A 17,817-nucleotide genomic window follows, 5' to 3' on the forward strand; every position below is an offset into this window, starting at 1 on the left:
AATGCTTATTATGTGTTTATAACATGATTTAGAAGGCTAAATCACTAGATCTAGCAGTTTACTCCCCAAGGTGTTCTTGGGCGGTAAACTCCCGAAACCAAGCCAAAACCGACCCTTGTGTTATACAACTACCCTAGACTCATTTGTATATGAATTTAGGACAAGAAAACAATCAAGAAACACAAACACATGGGAGTTCACGCCCAAGAGCAATCTTAGGTCGTAAACTCCATTATAATGGACAAAAGGGTGTTTTTAAAACACATAAAGCCCTAGACCTTTACATATAATTGTTTCCCATTAAATCTAAGGCCTTAAACACATAAGAATCACATTTCAAAGTGAGTTTACGGCCATGACATGGTTCATGGGCCGTAAACTCATTAAAGGGGCACCAAAGTGTGTCAATGGTCCTCATAAGCTTTAAACAATTGTCTAGAACCTATCCTTCAAATGCAAGAGGCTTGAAAACAACAAAAACACACCATACTTAGAGTTTACGGCCGTAAACTCTAAGGGGAATGGCGTTAGGGCCGTAAAATCCTAAATGGAGTGTTTCTAGACCTTAAACCCTTCCAAGGACTTAACCACCAAGTTGGAATAATTCTAGGAATCATTTGGGACTTCAAAACACACAAATACACCATGGTTGGGAGTTTACGGCCGTAAAATCAAGAGTTTACAACCGTAAACTCCATGTTTGATGGTATATGGGGAGTAAACTCACATATAGGGTCCTTTGGAACCCTAAACACAAGTACCTTGTCCCACAATAGCTTAGATGCAATCCTTAAGGCTTAAAACACTTATATAAAGTGTTTATTTTGTCTAGGATGTCTTAACTTTATCAATTAGTGATTTAAGACTAACTGAATGCATATATGTGTGATTATATGTTCATTAGGATCGTAGTGTGTGTACAAGTCCTTGCTTGACACCTAGCAATCCTATACTGTTCAGTTCATCCCAATCACCAACTACAAGTGAGTTCATACCCCTAATCAATATTTTAAATGATTTTAAATGGTTTAATGGGGGGGATACATGTAGAAACAAACATGTTATTGAATCATTGATATGTATTTTATAACTGTGTTTGTCATTTAACAGATTTCACATGCTACAAAATGTGATGCATGAAATGGTTCTACATCTTAAAAACACATTGTTACCAAATGTTTTACCTTTGAAATGTTTATTAAAATGACATCAAGTCATTGCTAATTATTGTTCAAAACCCATAAGATGTATTACAAAACCATTTTACATTCTTGAACTAAACTATGCATATGCACTTATATTCCTATATATGTATTGATGTTACAGTTTACATCTTTCATTTAGTTTCCCACACCCTTGAGTAGTAAGAGGGTATAAACTTACATGATCAACCAGTTATATTACAGTAAATTATCATAGGGATAATTTGAAGATATGAAACATTACTTCTATTACAAGAAATCACACAAGAGTCAGTTCATTCATGAGTCTATACTAGTACATTACCTGATACATGAGTACTTAAAGATGTTTACCTGATACATGAGTACATATACATATACTTACCTATTACATGAACACACTTACATGAATATCATACAGGAACACTGTTACATATGTGCATTATCCTATATTCACTTACCTGGATACCTGTACTTAGAACTACGAGGATAATTTATTAGTACCTTCTGTGTAAATTATCTTTCCTATCCTGGTTCAATGGGATATCTAGGCGGGACTTACCATTCCGAATCCCACTGATTAGCACTAGTGGTCGATGACCATCTACGGAAGTCCAAGGTTACTACTTATATTAGGTAGATCGATTGGGACTATCCCTTCCACCCACCTGCTGCTGCTACAGAGGACAATTGGACAATCTTCGGATGTTCATTAGGTTATATCTTACGCTTATTGCGATGATGTGTTACTCCTAGTACCCAGCGATGACACTTACATTAATACTTCTGGACAATCTTCGGATGTTCATTAGGTTACATATTTCGCTTAATGCGATGTTGTGTTTGTCCTAGTACCCAGTGACAACACTTACAGTAGTACATTTTTCCTGTTTACTTTATTTTGTGATACATTCACATAAACGATGAGTTAGACTAAGCACTTTTAGTACTAGTCAATACAAAGGAAAAACTATCATTTTACAAATAAAACATTCGGGTCTTGGTAGAAGACTACATCTCAAACTGATAGAAAATAAGGGATTTTCTAGGGTTTTTCATACGTACATTAACATTTTCATTTAACGATTTACATGGCCTTCATAACAGATTTTCACAAACAAGGCAATGACACTTATATACTTATGAATTCACCAGCTTTAAAGCTGATACTCGCTTTCAAAATAACTTTTATTCTCAGGTCATCAGTAGACAGGTACGGAGGCCAGGTTTTGAGAAGACGGAGCAGACAAGTTGCGTCTTTTATTTTGATTGTATATTTTTGGTGTCTTACTACAATGAAAGAACACACATGTATTAAAACTTTACTTATAATGAAATGGATGATGTTGTTGCTTGTTTATTATATTACACTGTTGTGATACTGTACATGACATCCTCCATCCCTGAACGTTTCCGCCGTTCATGGTTTTGGGGTGTGACAGATTGGTATCAGAGCATTGTTTATATTGAATATAGTATATCAACCCATAAAAGATATAGTAACTATAAATACATCAGGATTAAAACACTCTGTCTTAGAGTTATACTTATAAATAATAAAATATTTAAGTAAGTATACGTGCTTGCATTCATACTAAAATCATTGTCACAATGAAAAGAACAAAAGTATTACGATTGTTGAATATCACAAGTAAGCCTGGGGATATATGGTCAGTCTTGGGAATGGCATAGCTTGATCAACTATGCTGGTCCGAGGAGTGATTAGCATATGCCCATGAATGGTTGTGATGTGGCAACAAGTCTAAAAACTTACCAACACAACCATGAAGAAATACCATAGGGGTATTTGGTCTTACTGTAATTATCTTAGTCAATTCGTCTATTTAGCTATTTCTTGTAACCCTTTTCTCGTGTAGATTAAAATGGATGGATTTCACCATGTCGATCCGTACTTCCCGAACCAAGGCAATGCTGGTTGGCTAGAGGCAGAACCAAAAGATGATCACCCAATCCCTTTGGATGATCACCATGCTGAGGGTTTTTCCGCTAGTTCTGACTCGGAGCCAGAAGGCAACAACCTACCCCCAGCTGCTCAGAACCCAAACCTAAACCCCCACCCTGTGTTTCAAGGACCCACACCTCTGTGGGCCACTAACTTGATTACATGGAGTCATGAACAGGGTCAGCCCATTCCCTACAATGGGGACCGAAGTTTCTACAACCTCATTGAAGGAGGTTCTGCTGATAGAGTCCTACCAATCATGGTGCGTAGGATGTCTCGGAACACGATAATGGCTCAGGCAAGTATCAATCAAGTTTTGGAAGTTGATGCCAACTCTGGTGTTAACACTGTCCACATTCGCCAACTAGAGTCTGCTCATGAAAGGACTCTGGTCCGCAATGCAAATCTGCAGAGGGAACTTGCTGAAACCCGAGCTGAAGTTAGAGAACTTCGAGCTTAGCAAGCAAGGTCGGACATGCGTATAAGGGACATTGAACGTCTACTGTCGGGATCGAGGACTCATGCAAGCAGCTCTCGTCGCCGATAGAAGCTCGTCGACTCATCTTTTGGATATAACCTAGTTTATGTAAAACTTTGGTCTAATTTCCTGTCTTTATAAATCTTGGACCTGTTAGGTCTTGATCTAGTCTTAATTCTGTCAAAATTTTCCATCTTGGTTGATGTAAGGCCTACTTCTAGGCCATTTTCCCGAACTTGTTACATCTATAATTCCAGTATTATTGACAGATATCTAATCTTATGGAAATTATTATCCAAATGCTATCTTCTTGATTTAGTCATTCTATTCATTTTGTTGTTGGACTGGCAAATGGGTACGCAGGGCGTACTAGAGTGTACGCTTAGCGTACTCGTGCACGTGTTTGATCACGGAGTCCCTCCTAGTACGCCAGGCATACCAATGTGTACGCTAGGCGTACCAGGCCCAAAATGAAACCTTAATTTTAAGTGAGTCCCTTATTAAAAGAACATAACGGCCTCCTTTCTGCCACCATTTCAAGAGACTTATCCTCCCTAAAACCCTAACCCTCGTTCTTGTAGCAAGAGAGTGCCTTTGAGAGCTTGTTGGTGTGTTTCAAAGCATTAGAAGTGCAAAGGAAGCTTTGGAGAAGAAGGAGTGAGAGTTCAAGAACTTGGAACTGAGCTTAGCAGTGAGAGAAGCTTCATTTGGAGATAAAAAGCTTCAAACTTTCCTACTCTTTTGTTTGTATTTATGTGTAGGGTGTTTTAGGGTTTTTGTCCCCAAGTTGATGGCTTTATGAGTCGATAAGCCCCTTGAATCCGAGATCTGTCCCTTGATAGCTTATTTGGTGTTGTAGAGCCATAAAAATTTAATCTTAGTCATTAAGAGCTGACCATGCATGAGTTATGAGCCTCTTAAGGAAGGAAGTGGGATGATTTGAGTTTTGGTGACCTTTACAGCCATGCAAAGACGTAAAGTCGATGACTTTATGGATTAAGAGGCATTAGATGAACCATATCTAGAATTTGAGATCATGTCTTAGCCGATTTAGACCAAAAACCATGAACAGTGTGAAACTAGGACTTACGTTAGGCGTAATCGCAATACGCGCAACGTAGGGGATTGAGTTCCCCGATTCTGGGTAGCCACGAGGTACGCCCCACGTATAAAGTTGGTATGCACCGCGTATTGACTTTTGTTGACTTTCGTTGACTTTTGGAGTTTGGTCAACAATTGGACATTTGGACCATTAGAGGGGTAAAATGGTCTTTTCTTCTTCTAAGAGATTATAGGGAGGGATTAGCTTAGCTTTTGAGAATTGTTGTTAACTAGAGATAAATTACTTTATGTCATTAGGCAGTGGCTAGATCTGTATTTTGAGTCTGAGACATTTCGATATTTCCCGAGTTGAGTCTTCTCACTATACTTTACTTTAAGTGGTATCTTTGTGCAGATCGGAGGGTCTGAAGTGTATGTGTATGTTTGAGATTTACTGGTTATGTGTTATATTTACGCTATGTGTTACATAGATCGGACCACAGGGTCCAACGACTTATGAGGCCAGAGGGTCCTCGATTAGACCGGACTAGAGGGTCCAACGATTTAGACCGGACTGGAGGGTCCAATGAGCTAGACTGGACCGGAGGGTCCAATGTGCTACGCGATTGGAGGGTCCCGCTGAAACACATTGACCAGAGGGTCATACCGAGTTATAGCCTCGAGTGGCTTATGTGTTTTATGTAGTATTTTGGGGAACTCACTGAGCATTTATGCTTACCGTGTTATGTATTATGTGTTTCAGGTACCAGCGAGGATCGCGGGAAGGCGCCAGCATGATCTGTACATACTGATGAAGTATTATGTATTTGAGATTCTGGGATATGTTTTATTGAGTTAACATTTGATACATTTCAAATTTGGGAATTTTTTATAATATTTATTATGTTTGAAAAATAAAAAGTTGTTTTGAAAGTTTACGTTGTTACATGAGGTTGATCGATGTTGGCATGATAACTTTTGTTATACAAAAATTCCTCTAATGGAAGGTTCTTATCCCAACTAACGCCAAAAACCATAACGCATCCCTGCATCATATCCTCCAATGTCTGGATAGTCCGCTCACTCTAGCCATCATTATGTGGGTGAAAAGTCGTGCTGAAGTGTAGGCGAGTAACAAACTCCTCGTGTAGATGTCTGCCAAAACCCGATACCATACCACAACCCCCCGAATGTAGATGTCTGCCAACTTCTCCGCAGAGATACTCTCCTGAATCGGGATAAAATACATGCTCTTTGTCCTTCGATCCACGATGACCCTTATCGAATATGTTTCATGTGCTGTCCGAGGAATCTTTTTGAAAAACTTCATTGTAATCTCTGTTCGATTAGATGACTAAGCCCGTAACTATTATTGGTGTGTACTTGACGCGATAGTAGCATGGTCCATTTGGGTTGCATATCATAAGGACATGTTTTTAGGATGGATTCTTGAGAGAAGGTTATATATATGATTTGTTAATATATTATAAGTTGTAATATATTAATATGAAATCATATGTTTTAAATAGTGTTGATCAAGAATTAATTTGGAATTAATTTAGTGGTCAAAAGAGACTAATTAAAATCTATGGGGAATAATTATGGTAATTAGTTATATTTATATATGTTGGGCTTATGATCCATGATTGGACTAAGTTTATGCATGGATACATAAAGCGTTAGGCCACATGAACCATGGATCATAACAAACATGGGTATGGATTTGGGTTATACCCAAGACCCTTGGAATCCTACGTATAATTATATCCATTCATAGCCAAAAACGCCTAGACTTGTACTTGGAGTTCATGGAGGTGTTTTTGGTGTGGAAGTAATTCTCTATCAAGTTTCACAATTGTTCATGATGTGTTGTGACTTCATTAGGCTTCGACACAATTAGGGCTAAGATCATAAGGCCAAATACATCAAGACTTCAAGCTACACAAAAGGTATGTTACCCTAACTAGTATCTTGTATGACTCATTATGCAAGAAATTAAATTTAGAAAACACTATTGATTTCGAAAAACTTTTTGAATTTGATGAAAGTGATATGAGTGAAATTTCAGTAGAGGATGAAATTGATTGTTCAGTTTTTGTGCAAAACGTTGATGATGCTAAGAAAATTTTGATTTTAGAAAACTCTATGAAATTCATTCAGATTGTTGAAAACAAAGGTTCTAATGTTTTGAAAGTAAAGGGAAATATTTTCCAAAAGTCCAAATTGTACCAAATCAGGTTTTTGTTTAAACATGACTAAACAAAAATGATGCTTCAGAACTAACATACTTGGTTGATAATGAAATTGCGGATGGATCTGATGAATTATTCTAGTCCAAGCCAATTGACAACACAGACGAAACAAAAGGCCTTTCTAAAATGACCTCCTGGAAAACAAAAGGGAAATACGTTTCGGAACCACTGAATTGTGTGCACCTTTGTTGTGGAACGGCTGGACCAAGCGGAACAAAAGATGTTTCTAGTGAAACCTCTTCGGAACAAAGTGAAAAGCATGTCAGAAATGAAAAAACGAAAACTAACATTCATAGGTCTGTTGAAGAACTTAATTCTAAGAAAAGGCAGATGAATGCTAGATATAGGAAAATTTTGCAAGAAAGAATGCGTTTTTGGAAAAAACATGAATTCAAGTCAACGCTCTATCATTTCAGAATGATATTCTCTTTAAAAAGTTGATTCCTCTTATATTCCGAAACCAAATTCAAATTTTCTCCAAAATCACATGTTTCAAAACCAATTGAAAAAACAAAATCAAAGTGTTCTAACCAAACACAGTTTTCAAAAACTATCCACAACTCAAATGATTTTAAGGGTAATGGTAAAGTTATTTTGGAACCATAGATTACTCTCAAGGAATAAGAAGCAAATTTCAAAATGGAGGACAAGCATTTTCAAAAATAACGACTCTGATATTTAGAGAGTACATTCAATGAAAAGATAATTTTGTTGAAATTAATCTTTGTGATTACAAAATAGAAGTTTTCAACATTGAAAAAGGGAAGTATCATGCTTTGAAATGAAAATCATTTTGGGTTGATAAACTAAAATGTTTCCTATTCTAAATAAAACCTCGCAAGGACCCAAGATGATTTGGGTTCCTAAATCTCTCTAATTTTAGCAGGTTATGTGCAACGAACAATAAGATTCAGAATGGTATATCAACAGTGATTGTTCTCATCACATGACTAAAAGAATAGAAGAATTAGCAAAGTTTAGATCATTAATGGATTGCGGTAGAGTCAACTTTGGAAACAACGCCATCGGGAAAACAAAAAGCAATGGAATGATTACAAATGGCGAATTCTTGATTCAGAAGGTTGCATATGTCAAGGGCCTGCAAGACAATATTATAAGTGTTTTACAATTGGTTGTAGGTACTGGACTGAAGGGATTGTTTGATGACGAAGGCTCGCAGATAATAAAAAAAGAAATCAAAAGCAATGCTTCCGAAATCCAAAAGGAAGGGAGAGATGTATACTTTGAATTTGAATCCGATCAAACGAAATCCTTCCATTTGCCTATTTAAGAAAGCATCTTCGGATGATAGTTGACTATCGTATCGAAGGCTATCCCATCTGAACTTTAAGGATATAAACAAGCTCGTGTTGGGTGATCTTCTTTGTGGTCTGCCTCTTCTAAAATTCAAAAAGGAACATCTATGGAAGGCTTGTGAAATTGAAAAGAAAAGTAGGAAAAATCACTCAACCATCATCAATACCAAAAACATTGATCCGCTGGAACTATTTCAAATTGATGTTTTTGGTCCATCAGGCATGGAAAGAAATGGTGGTAATAAATATATTTTGGTTATTGTTGATGAATTTTCTAGATTTATGTGGGTATTCTGATGGGTTTTGAGCATTCTAACACTTCCTAAGTGTACATGCAACCCTAATAACCTTGGATCTATGTTTGTCTAATTATCATGCAAAGTTGATTTCCAAGGCTATGATCCTATCTAGCATACATGGGGAACAATTTTAACTTAAATAATAGATAGAACTACATACCTTGTTGTTGTAATTGTTCCTTGAAACCTTGTGAGCCTAGCACCCCAAGTGTGATGCCTCAAATGCTTCTCACAACACCAAATGCTATGGAGTAAACTTGGAGAGAATGTATAACACACTAAAATCGGCTCTAACCCTCAAGTATGCATGTGTCTCTTATGTAACCGATTTTGGGAGAAACATGAGCTTTATATAGTGTTGACACATCTAGGTTTACACCATGTAAACCCTAATGTGTCATGACTCTTCATTTCCATTACCCATGCGTTTGTAACTCCCATGGAGCCTCCATGGACCATCCAATGGGTCCAACCCAACTTGATTATCCATGGAGCCTCTTAGCCCACTACATAAGTAATGGATGATTTACATAATCAACCCATATATTTAATTAGTTATCTTTTGATCACTTATTTAATTCTAAATTAATTCTTGATCAAACTAATTAAATAATATTATTAATATATTAGAACTTATAATATATCAATAAATCACAAGTGTTATTTCTCTCATTTTTATACAATTGCATGGTGTCATGCAACCCAAATGGACCATGCCGGGTCGGGTCAAGTATATACCAGAAATAGTTATGGACTTAGACAACTTATCCAACAGTCTCCCAATTGGATAAGTCTAATAACTATAACTGCAAGTATGACTTCAGGAACCGATCGGCAATCGTAGATCTTTTCAAGGTTTCTCGAAACTGATAAGATGATGGTACGCCATTTCAGATAAGGGATCATATAATCCTCTTTTCTAGATATCAACCGGACATACACATGGAACATTAGTCTTGCTTATTTTCCAGCAGTTTGTTTCTCGATTTCCGATTTGTTTGACAAAGAGCTTAATTGAACACATCAACTTATTTCTGACCGGGCCCGATACATAGGTCAAAACAAAATCATTGAGGGGCCCAGATATCAGTTTCTAATCCAAGAAGGAACAGATAAACTTCAACTCATATGCTTGTTCTACTACTTGTTAAATTACACACAAACGCACGTTTTATAACATTGTGTTACCAATGCGGTTTCGCACGTTCAATGTATAACTAACTCATAGTTAACAAGTCATATCTCTAGGTTTGAAGACTTATATGTTATTACCGTCTCGCGATCACTCGAGATAAATTGCATGAAGTGATACCAGCGAGCGTGGGTTCAATCCAATACTCAGAACTTATGAGCACTCATGAGTGTTGAGGCCATGCCCAACATCTTAGACCTCTACAACCAACTCATGACAGTCTTACTTCATATCTACTTCCAACATATGACTGACTATGGATAATTTGAATCATATGTAAAACAACATAAATATTCTGGAAGTCAAAACATGCAAAAGAAATAATAGTAAACGATTGACAAAAGATAGTAACACTTTACTCATAAATAAACACAACTTTTATTCATCATCAAATGTCAATTACACTTTACAAATTTCATAATTTATCTAACTACTAAAACTAATATCATCCTTCAGCCCTATGCTCCTAGCATGCTGGAGATGCTTAACCCTACCCAGTCCCTTCGTGAGGGGATTTGTCGGGTTCTCATCCGATGATACTCTCTTTGCCACGAGAAGTCCTTCTTCTGTGTGATGTCTGATGAAATGAAATTTTCTGTCGATGTGTCTGGATCTCCCATGATCCCTTGTTTCCTTTGCTAAGGCAACTGCACTTTCACTATCACAGAAAATCTCTATGGGCCTTGATATAGCTGGTACAACTCCAAGGTCTCCAATGAAGTTCTTTAGCCATATAGCCTCTTTTACCGCTTCGCTTTCCGCTATATACTCTGATTCACAAGTTGAATCAGCCACTGTCTCCTGCTTGGAACTTTTCCAAGTGATTGCTCCTCCATTTAAGGTAAAGACCCAGCCCGACTGAGAGCGGAAATTATCCCTATCAGTCTGGAAGCTAGCATCACTATACCCTACAACTATCAAGTTATCACTCCCACCAAGGGTAAGGACCCAGTCCTTAGTCCTCCGTAGGTACTTGAGAATGTTCTTTACCGTTGTTTAGTGAGCCTTACCAGGATTCCCCTGATACCTACTAACCATGCTTAAAGCAAAGGCTACATCAGGACGAGTACAGGTCATAGCATACACGATCGAGCCTACTGTCGAAGCATAGCGAACCCGACTCATTTTTGCTATCTCATCCTCTGTACTCGGGCGCTGAGTCTTACTCAGTCTAGTGTTACTCTGGGTGGGTAACTCTCCTTTCTTGGAATCTTGCATGCTGAATCTCTTCAACACCTTGTCCAAGTAGGTACTTTGACTAAGTCCAATTAGTCTTTTACTCTGGTTTCTCAAGATCCTTATCCCTAGAATATAGGCAGCTTCTCCTAGGTCCTTCATAGCAAAACACTTCCCAAGCCAGGACTTAACTTCCTGCAGAGATGGGATGTCATATGCTATGAGTAGTATGTCATCCACATACAGTACCAAAAAGCTAACTATACTCCCACTAGCCTTGACATATACACAAGATTCATCTTCACTCCTAGAGAAGCCAAACTCTTTGACATTCTCATCAAATCAAAGATTCCATCTGTGAGGTGCTTGATTTAATCCATAGATGGATTTCTCAAGCTTACACACTCTATTAGGGTACTCTGTGCTGACAAAACCCTCTGGCTGATTCATGTAAACATCCTCAGCCAACTTTCCATTAAGGAAAGCCTTTTTGACATCTATTTTCCATATTTCATAGTCATGAAATGCCGCTATGGCTAACAATACCCTAATGGACTTAATCTTGGCTACTGGTGAAGAGGTCTCATCATAATCAACTTCTGGAGTCTGAGAAAAGCCCTTTGCTACCAGTCGAGCCTTATAAGTGTGTACATTACCATCCATTTCGGTCTTCTTCTTAAAGTTCCATTTGCACCCAACTGTCTTACGACCTGGCACATTGTCAACCAAGTCCCAGACCTGATTGTCATACATGGATTGTATCTCGCTATCCATTGCCTCTTCCATTTAGCAGACTCAGGGCCTACCATGGCTTCTGCATAGATGTTAGGTTCATCCAGACCTACTAGTGTCTCATCACTAATAAGTGTCTCACCTTCCGCAGTAATATGGAAACCATAGTAATGCTCAGGTACATTCCTAACCCTTGTGGAATGCCTTAGAGGTACAACTGGAGGTACAATTGGATCAACAGGAAGTTCCTCCTCAAGTTGACTGCTAGGGTTTGAGGTTCCTTCACCACTTGACTCTTGAAGTTCTTCAAGGTCAATTAGCCTCCCACTGTCTCCTTGGCTTATGAACTCTCTTTCTCGAAAGACAACCCTCCTTGCTACAAAGACCACATTCTCACTAGGTCTGTAGAAGAGGTAACCAAAGGATTTTTGTGGGTAGCCGATGAAAATACACTTCTCGCTTCGAGGTTCGAGCTTGTCATGAGTCTCGCGTCTCACGAAAGCCTCGCAACCCCAAACCTTGATGTGGGCTAGACTAGGAACTTTTCCAGTCCACATCTCGTGAGGTGTTTTGGCAACCTTCTTTATAGGGACCAAATTAAGGATATGGGTGGTAGTCTCTAAGGCATACCCCCAAAATGAGATTGGTAGCATAGATCGACTCATCATGGAACGAACCATATCTAACAAGGTTTGATTACGCCTCTCAGCTACACCATTCAACTGTGGTGTCCTGGGAGGTGTCAATTGTGAGACAATCCCACATTCCCTTAGATAGTCGAGGAACTCAGTACTAAGATACTCACCACCACGATCGGATCGAAGCATCTTAATGTTCCTACCCAATTGATTCTCGACTTCCTGTTAAAACTCTTTAAACCTTTCAAAAGTCTCTGACTTATGCTTGATTAAGTAGACATATCCATATCTACTATAATCATCTGTAAAAGTCACATAATGACGATTAACATCCCTTGTCGCATGTTTGAAAGGTCCACACACATCCGTGTGTATAAGGTACAAGAAAACTTCACCCCTCTCACAAGAACCTGTGAAGGGTGACTTTATCATTTTTCCAAGTAAGCATGATTCGCAACTATCATCTGACTTTAGGTCAAATGACTCCAAGACTCCATCCTTTTGGAGTTGGCCTATGCGTTTCTTGCTTCTATGTCCAAGACGACAATACCATAATGATGCTTTATCCAAGTTATTATCATTAGTAGAATCAATACACAATACATTATTTCCTAAGTTATCTACAACAGACACAGCTTCATACACACCATCACAAGGTAATGCTTTAAAATAAAACACATTATTAAAGAAAGCATTTATTCCACTAGTTTCATTATCTAAAGAAAAGGTAAAACCTTGTTTATACAAAGCATGAAAGGAAATAACGTTTCTTGCCATTTCTGGTGAATAACAACATTTATTCAAATCTATAGTAAATCCACTACTAAGCAACAAAGTATAAACTCCAATCTTGGTGACAAGTGAAACTTTCCTATTCGCCATGATTAAGTTTATCTTTCCATGCTCCACGTTCTCACTTCTTCTTAGTCACTGCAATTCAGAACAAATATGAATACCGCAACCGGTATCAAGGACCCAAGAGTTAGAATAGATTGAATTATTAGATGATATAGTGTAAATACCTGCATGGTTGGGTTTAACCTTCCCATCCTTCAAGTCTTGCTGGTACTTTGGGCAGTTACGCTTCCAGTGCGCCATTTCGTGGCAGTAGAAGCATTCAGCCTCTTTGGGATCAGAAGAAGGTGTAACGAAACCTTTCTTGGTTCCGCTAGAGGAGGAGCCATCAAGGGTCTTACCCTTGGTACCCTTAGAAGGGTTCTTTCTCTTCTTCCCTCTACATTTCCCGATTGCCAGGACAGGTGTTGAGTTTGGAGTAACAGCAGGAGTGGTCACAACCGACTTACCTTTAAGACCTGATTCTGCGGTATTTAGGAGTCCCTGAAGTTTGCTAAGTGTAACTTACTCCTTATTCATGTGGTATGTCATGCGGAATTGATCATAACACGAAGGTCAGGAGTGCAAAATAATATCTATTGCTAACTCCTCAGGGAAGTTCACATTCAACTTCATCAATCTATCTACATACCTTTGCATTTTCTACATGTGGCTTGTGATGGGTTCTCCATCTTTCATCTGGGTTGTGTGATGGGTTTTGAGCATTCTCACACTTCCTAAGTGTACATGCAACCCTAATAACCTTGGATCTATGTTTGTCTAATTATCATGCTAAGTTGAATTCCAAGGCTATATTCCTATCTAGCATACATGGGGAACAATTTTAACTTGAATAATAGATATAATTACTTACCTTGTTGTTGCTTGTGTTCCTTGAAACCTTGTGAGCCTAGCACCCCAAGTGTGATGCCTCAAATGCTTCACACAACACCAAATGCTCTTGGAAAAACTTATGAGAGAACACACACTCCTTGAAATCGGCCAAGCCCTCTAGTTTCTTATGTCTAGCTGATTTTGGTGGAGAATATGATTCTTATATAGTGTTGACACATCTAGGGTTACACCATGTAAACCCTAATGTGTCATGACTCTTCATTTCCATGACCCATGGGTTTGTAACTCCCATGGAGCATCCATGGAGCATCCATGGAGCATTCAATGGGTAGAACCCAACTTGATAATCCATGGAGCCTCTTAGCCCATTATACAAGATATGGATGATTTACATAATCAACCCATATATTTAATTAGCTCTCTTTTGACCACTTAATTAATTCTAAATTAATTATTGATCAAACTAATCAAATAATATTATTAATATATTAGAACTTATAATATATTAATAATCTCCAAGTGTTATTTCTCTCATTTAGTCTATCTAATTGCATGGTGCCATGCAACCCAAATGGACCATGCCGGGTCGGGTCAAGTACATACCAGAAATAGTTATGGACTTAGACACCTTATCCAACAGTCTCCCACTTGGATAAGTCTAATAACTATTACTGCAAGTATGACTTCAGGAACCGATCGGCAATCGTAGCTCTTTTCAAGGTTTCTCGGAACTGAGAAGATGATGGTACGCCATTTAAGATAAGTGATCATATAATCCTCTGTTCGAGATATCAGCCGGACAAATACATGGAACACTGTCTTGCTTATTGTCCAGCATTTGTTTCCCGATTTCCGATTTGTTTGACATAGAACATAATTGAACACATCAACTTAGTTCTGACCGGGCCCGGTACATGGGTCAAAACAAAATCATCGAGGGGCCCAGATATCAGCTTCTAATCCAAGAAGGAACAGATAAACTTCGACTCATATGTTTGTTCTACCACTCATTGGATTACACACAAGAGTACGATTTATAACATCGAGTTACCAATGCGTTTTTTCACACAATCAATGCATAACCAACTTGTAAGTAACAAATCATATCTCTAGGTTTGAAGACTTATATGATATTACCGTCTCACGATCACTCGAGATAGAATTCCATGAAGTGATTCCAGTGAGCGTGGGTTGAGTCCAATGCTCAGAACTTATGAGCACTCATGATTGTTGTAGCCTTGTCCAAGACCTCTACAACCAAACATGACAGTCTTGATTCATACCTACTTCCGACATATGACTGACTGTGGGGGTTTGAATAATATGTTATACCAAACAAAAATTATTCTGGAAGTCAAAACATGCAAACGAAATATAGTAAACGATCGACAAGAGATAGTAACACCTTACTCATAAATAAAACATTTTTATTCATCATCAAATGTCAACAACACTTTACAAATTTCGAGGTTATCTAACTACTAAATCTAATATCATCCTTCAGCCCTATGCTCCGAGCATGCTGAAGATGCTTAACCCGAGTCAGTCCCTTTGTGAGGGGATCTGCCGGATTCTCATCTGATGATACCCTCTTTGCCACGAGGAGTCCTTCTTCGATCCGATGTCTGATGAAATGGTATTTTCTGTCGATGTGTCTGGATCTCCCGTGATCCCTTGGTTCCTTGGCTAAGGGAACAACACTTTCACTATCACAGAAAATTTCCATTGGCTCTTTAATAGCTGGTACAACTCCAAGGTCTCCAATGAAGTTCTTCAGCCACATCGCCTCCTTTGCTGCCTCGCTAGCTGCAATATACTCTGATTCACAAGTAGAATCTGCCACTGTCTCTTGCTTGGAACTCTTCCAAGAAATTGCTCCTCCATTCAGGGTAAAGACCCAGCCCGACTGAGAGCGGAAATTATCCGTATCAGTCTGAAAGCTAGCATCACTATACCCTACTACTCTCAAGTCATCACTCCCACTGAGGGTAAGGACCCAGTCCTTAGTCCTCCGTAGGTACTTGAGGATATTCTTTACCGCAGTCCAGTGTGCCTTGCCAGGGTTCGCCTGATACCTGCTAACCATACTCAGGGCAAAGGCTACATCGGGTCGAGTACACGTCATAGCATACATGATCGATCCTACAGCCGAAGCATAAGGTGTTCGACTCATTTCTGCTATCTCAGCCTCAGTGCTAGGGCTTTGTGTCTTACTCAATCTGGTGTTACTCTGGATGGGTAACTCTCCTTTCTTGGAATCTTGCATGCTGAATCTCTTCAGCACCTTATCCAAGTAGGTACTCTGACTAAGTCCAATTAGTCTTTTACTCCGATCTCTCAAGATTCTTATCCCTAGAATATAGGCAGCTTCACCAAGGTCCTTCATAGAGAAACACTTCCCAAGCCAAGACTTTACTTCCTGCAGGGTTGGAATGTCGTTTCCTATGAGTAGTATGTCATCCACATACAATACCAAAAAGCTAACTATACTCCCACTAGCCTTGACATACACACATGATTCATCTTCACTCCTAGTAAAGCCAAATTCCTTGACCTTCTCATCAAAGCAAAGATTCCATCTGCGAGGTGCTTGCTTTAATCCATAGATGGATTTCTCAAGCTTACACACTCTATTAGGGTACTCGTTGCTGACAAAACCCTCTGGCTGACTCATGTAAACATCTTCAGCCAACTTTCCATTAAGGAAAGCGGTTTTGACATCCATCTGCCATATTTCATAGTCATGAAATGCAGCTATGGCTAACAGAACCCGAATAGACTTAATCTTTGCTACCGGAGAAAAGGTCTCATTATAGTCCACTCCAGGAATTTGAGAGAAGCCCTTTGCAACCAGTCTAGCCTTATAAGTGTGTACGTTACCATCCATGTCGGTCTTTTTCTTGAAGACCCATTTGCACCCTACTGTCTTTCGACCTGGTACATTTTCAACCAAGTTCCAAACTTGATTGTCATACAAGGATTGTATCTCGCTATCCATAGCCTCTTTCCATTTAGCAGACTCGGGGCCTGCCATGGCTTCCTCGTAGCTGTTAGGGTCATCTTGACTTACTAGTGTCCCATCACTAATAAGTGTCTCACTTTCTGCAGTAATATGGAATCCATAGTAATGCTCAGGTGCACTCCTAACTCTCGTGGAACGCCTCAGAGGTATGGGTTTGTCAATTGGCTCAACAGGAGTTTCCTCCTCAAGTTGAGGGCTAGAGTTTGAAGTTCCTTCACCACTTGATTCTTGAATTTCTTCAAGATCAATTTGCCTCCCACTGTCTCCTTGGCTTATAAACTCTCTTTCTCGAAAGACTCCTCTTCTTGCTACAAAGACCACATTGTCACTGGGTCTGTAGAAGAGGTAACCAAAGGATCGCTGTGGGTAACCGATGAAAATACACCTCTCGCTTCGAGGTTCGAGCTTATCATGAGTCTCGCGTCTCACGAAAGCCTCGCAACCCCAAATCTTGATGTGGTCTAGTTTAGGTACTTTACCAGTCCACATCTCGTGAGGAGTTTTGGCAACTTTCTTTGTAGGGACTAGATTAAGGATATGGGCGGCAGTCTCTAAGGCATACCCCCAGAATGAGATTGGTAGCGAAGCTCGACTCATCATGGAACGAACCATATGTAACAAGGTTCGATTACGCCTCTCAGCCACACCATTCAACTGTGGTGTCCTGGGAGGTGTCAATTGTGAGACAATCCCACATTCCCTAAGATAGTCGAGGAACTCTGAACTAAGATACTCACCTCCTCGATCGGATCGAACCATCTTAATGTTCCTGCCCAATTGATTCTCGACTTCCTATCTAAATTCCTTAAATCTCTCGAAAGTCTCTGACTTATGCTTG

The sequence above is a fragment of the Lactuca sativa genome, chromosome 1, assembly GCF_002870075.4.
Source record: "Lactuca sativa cultivar Salinas chromosome 1, Lsat_Salinas_v11, whole genome shotgun sequence".
NCBI classification, from domain to species: Eukaryota; Viridiplantae; Streptophyta; class Magnoliopsida; order Asterales; family Asteraceae; genus Lactuca; species Lactuca sativa.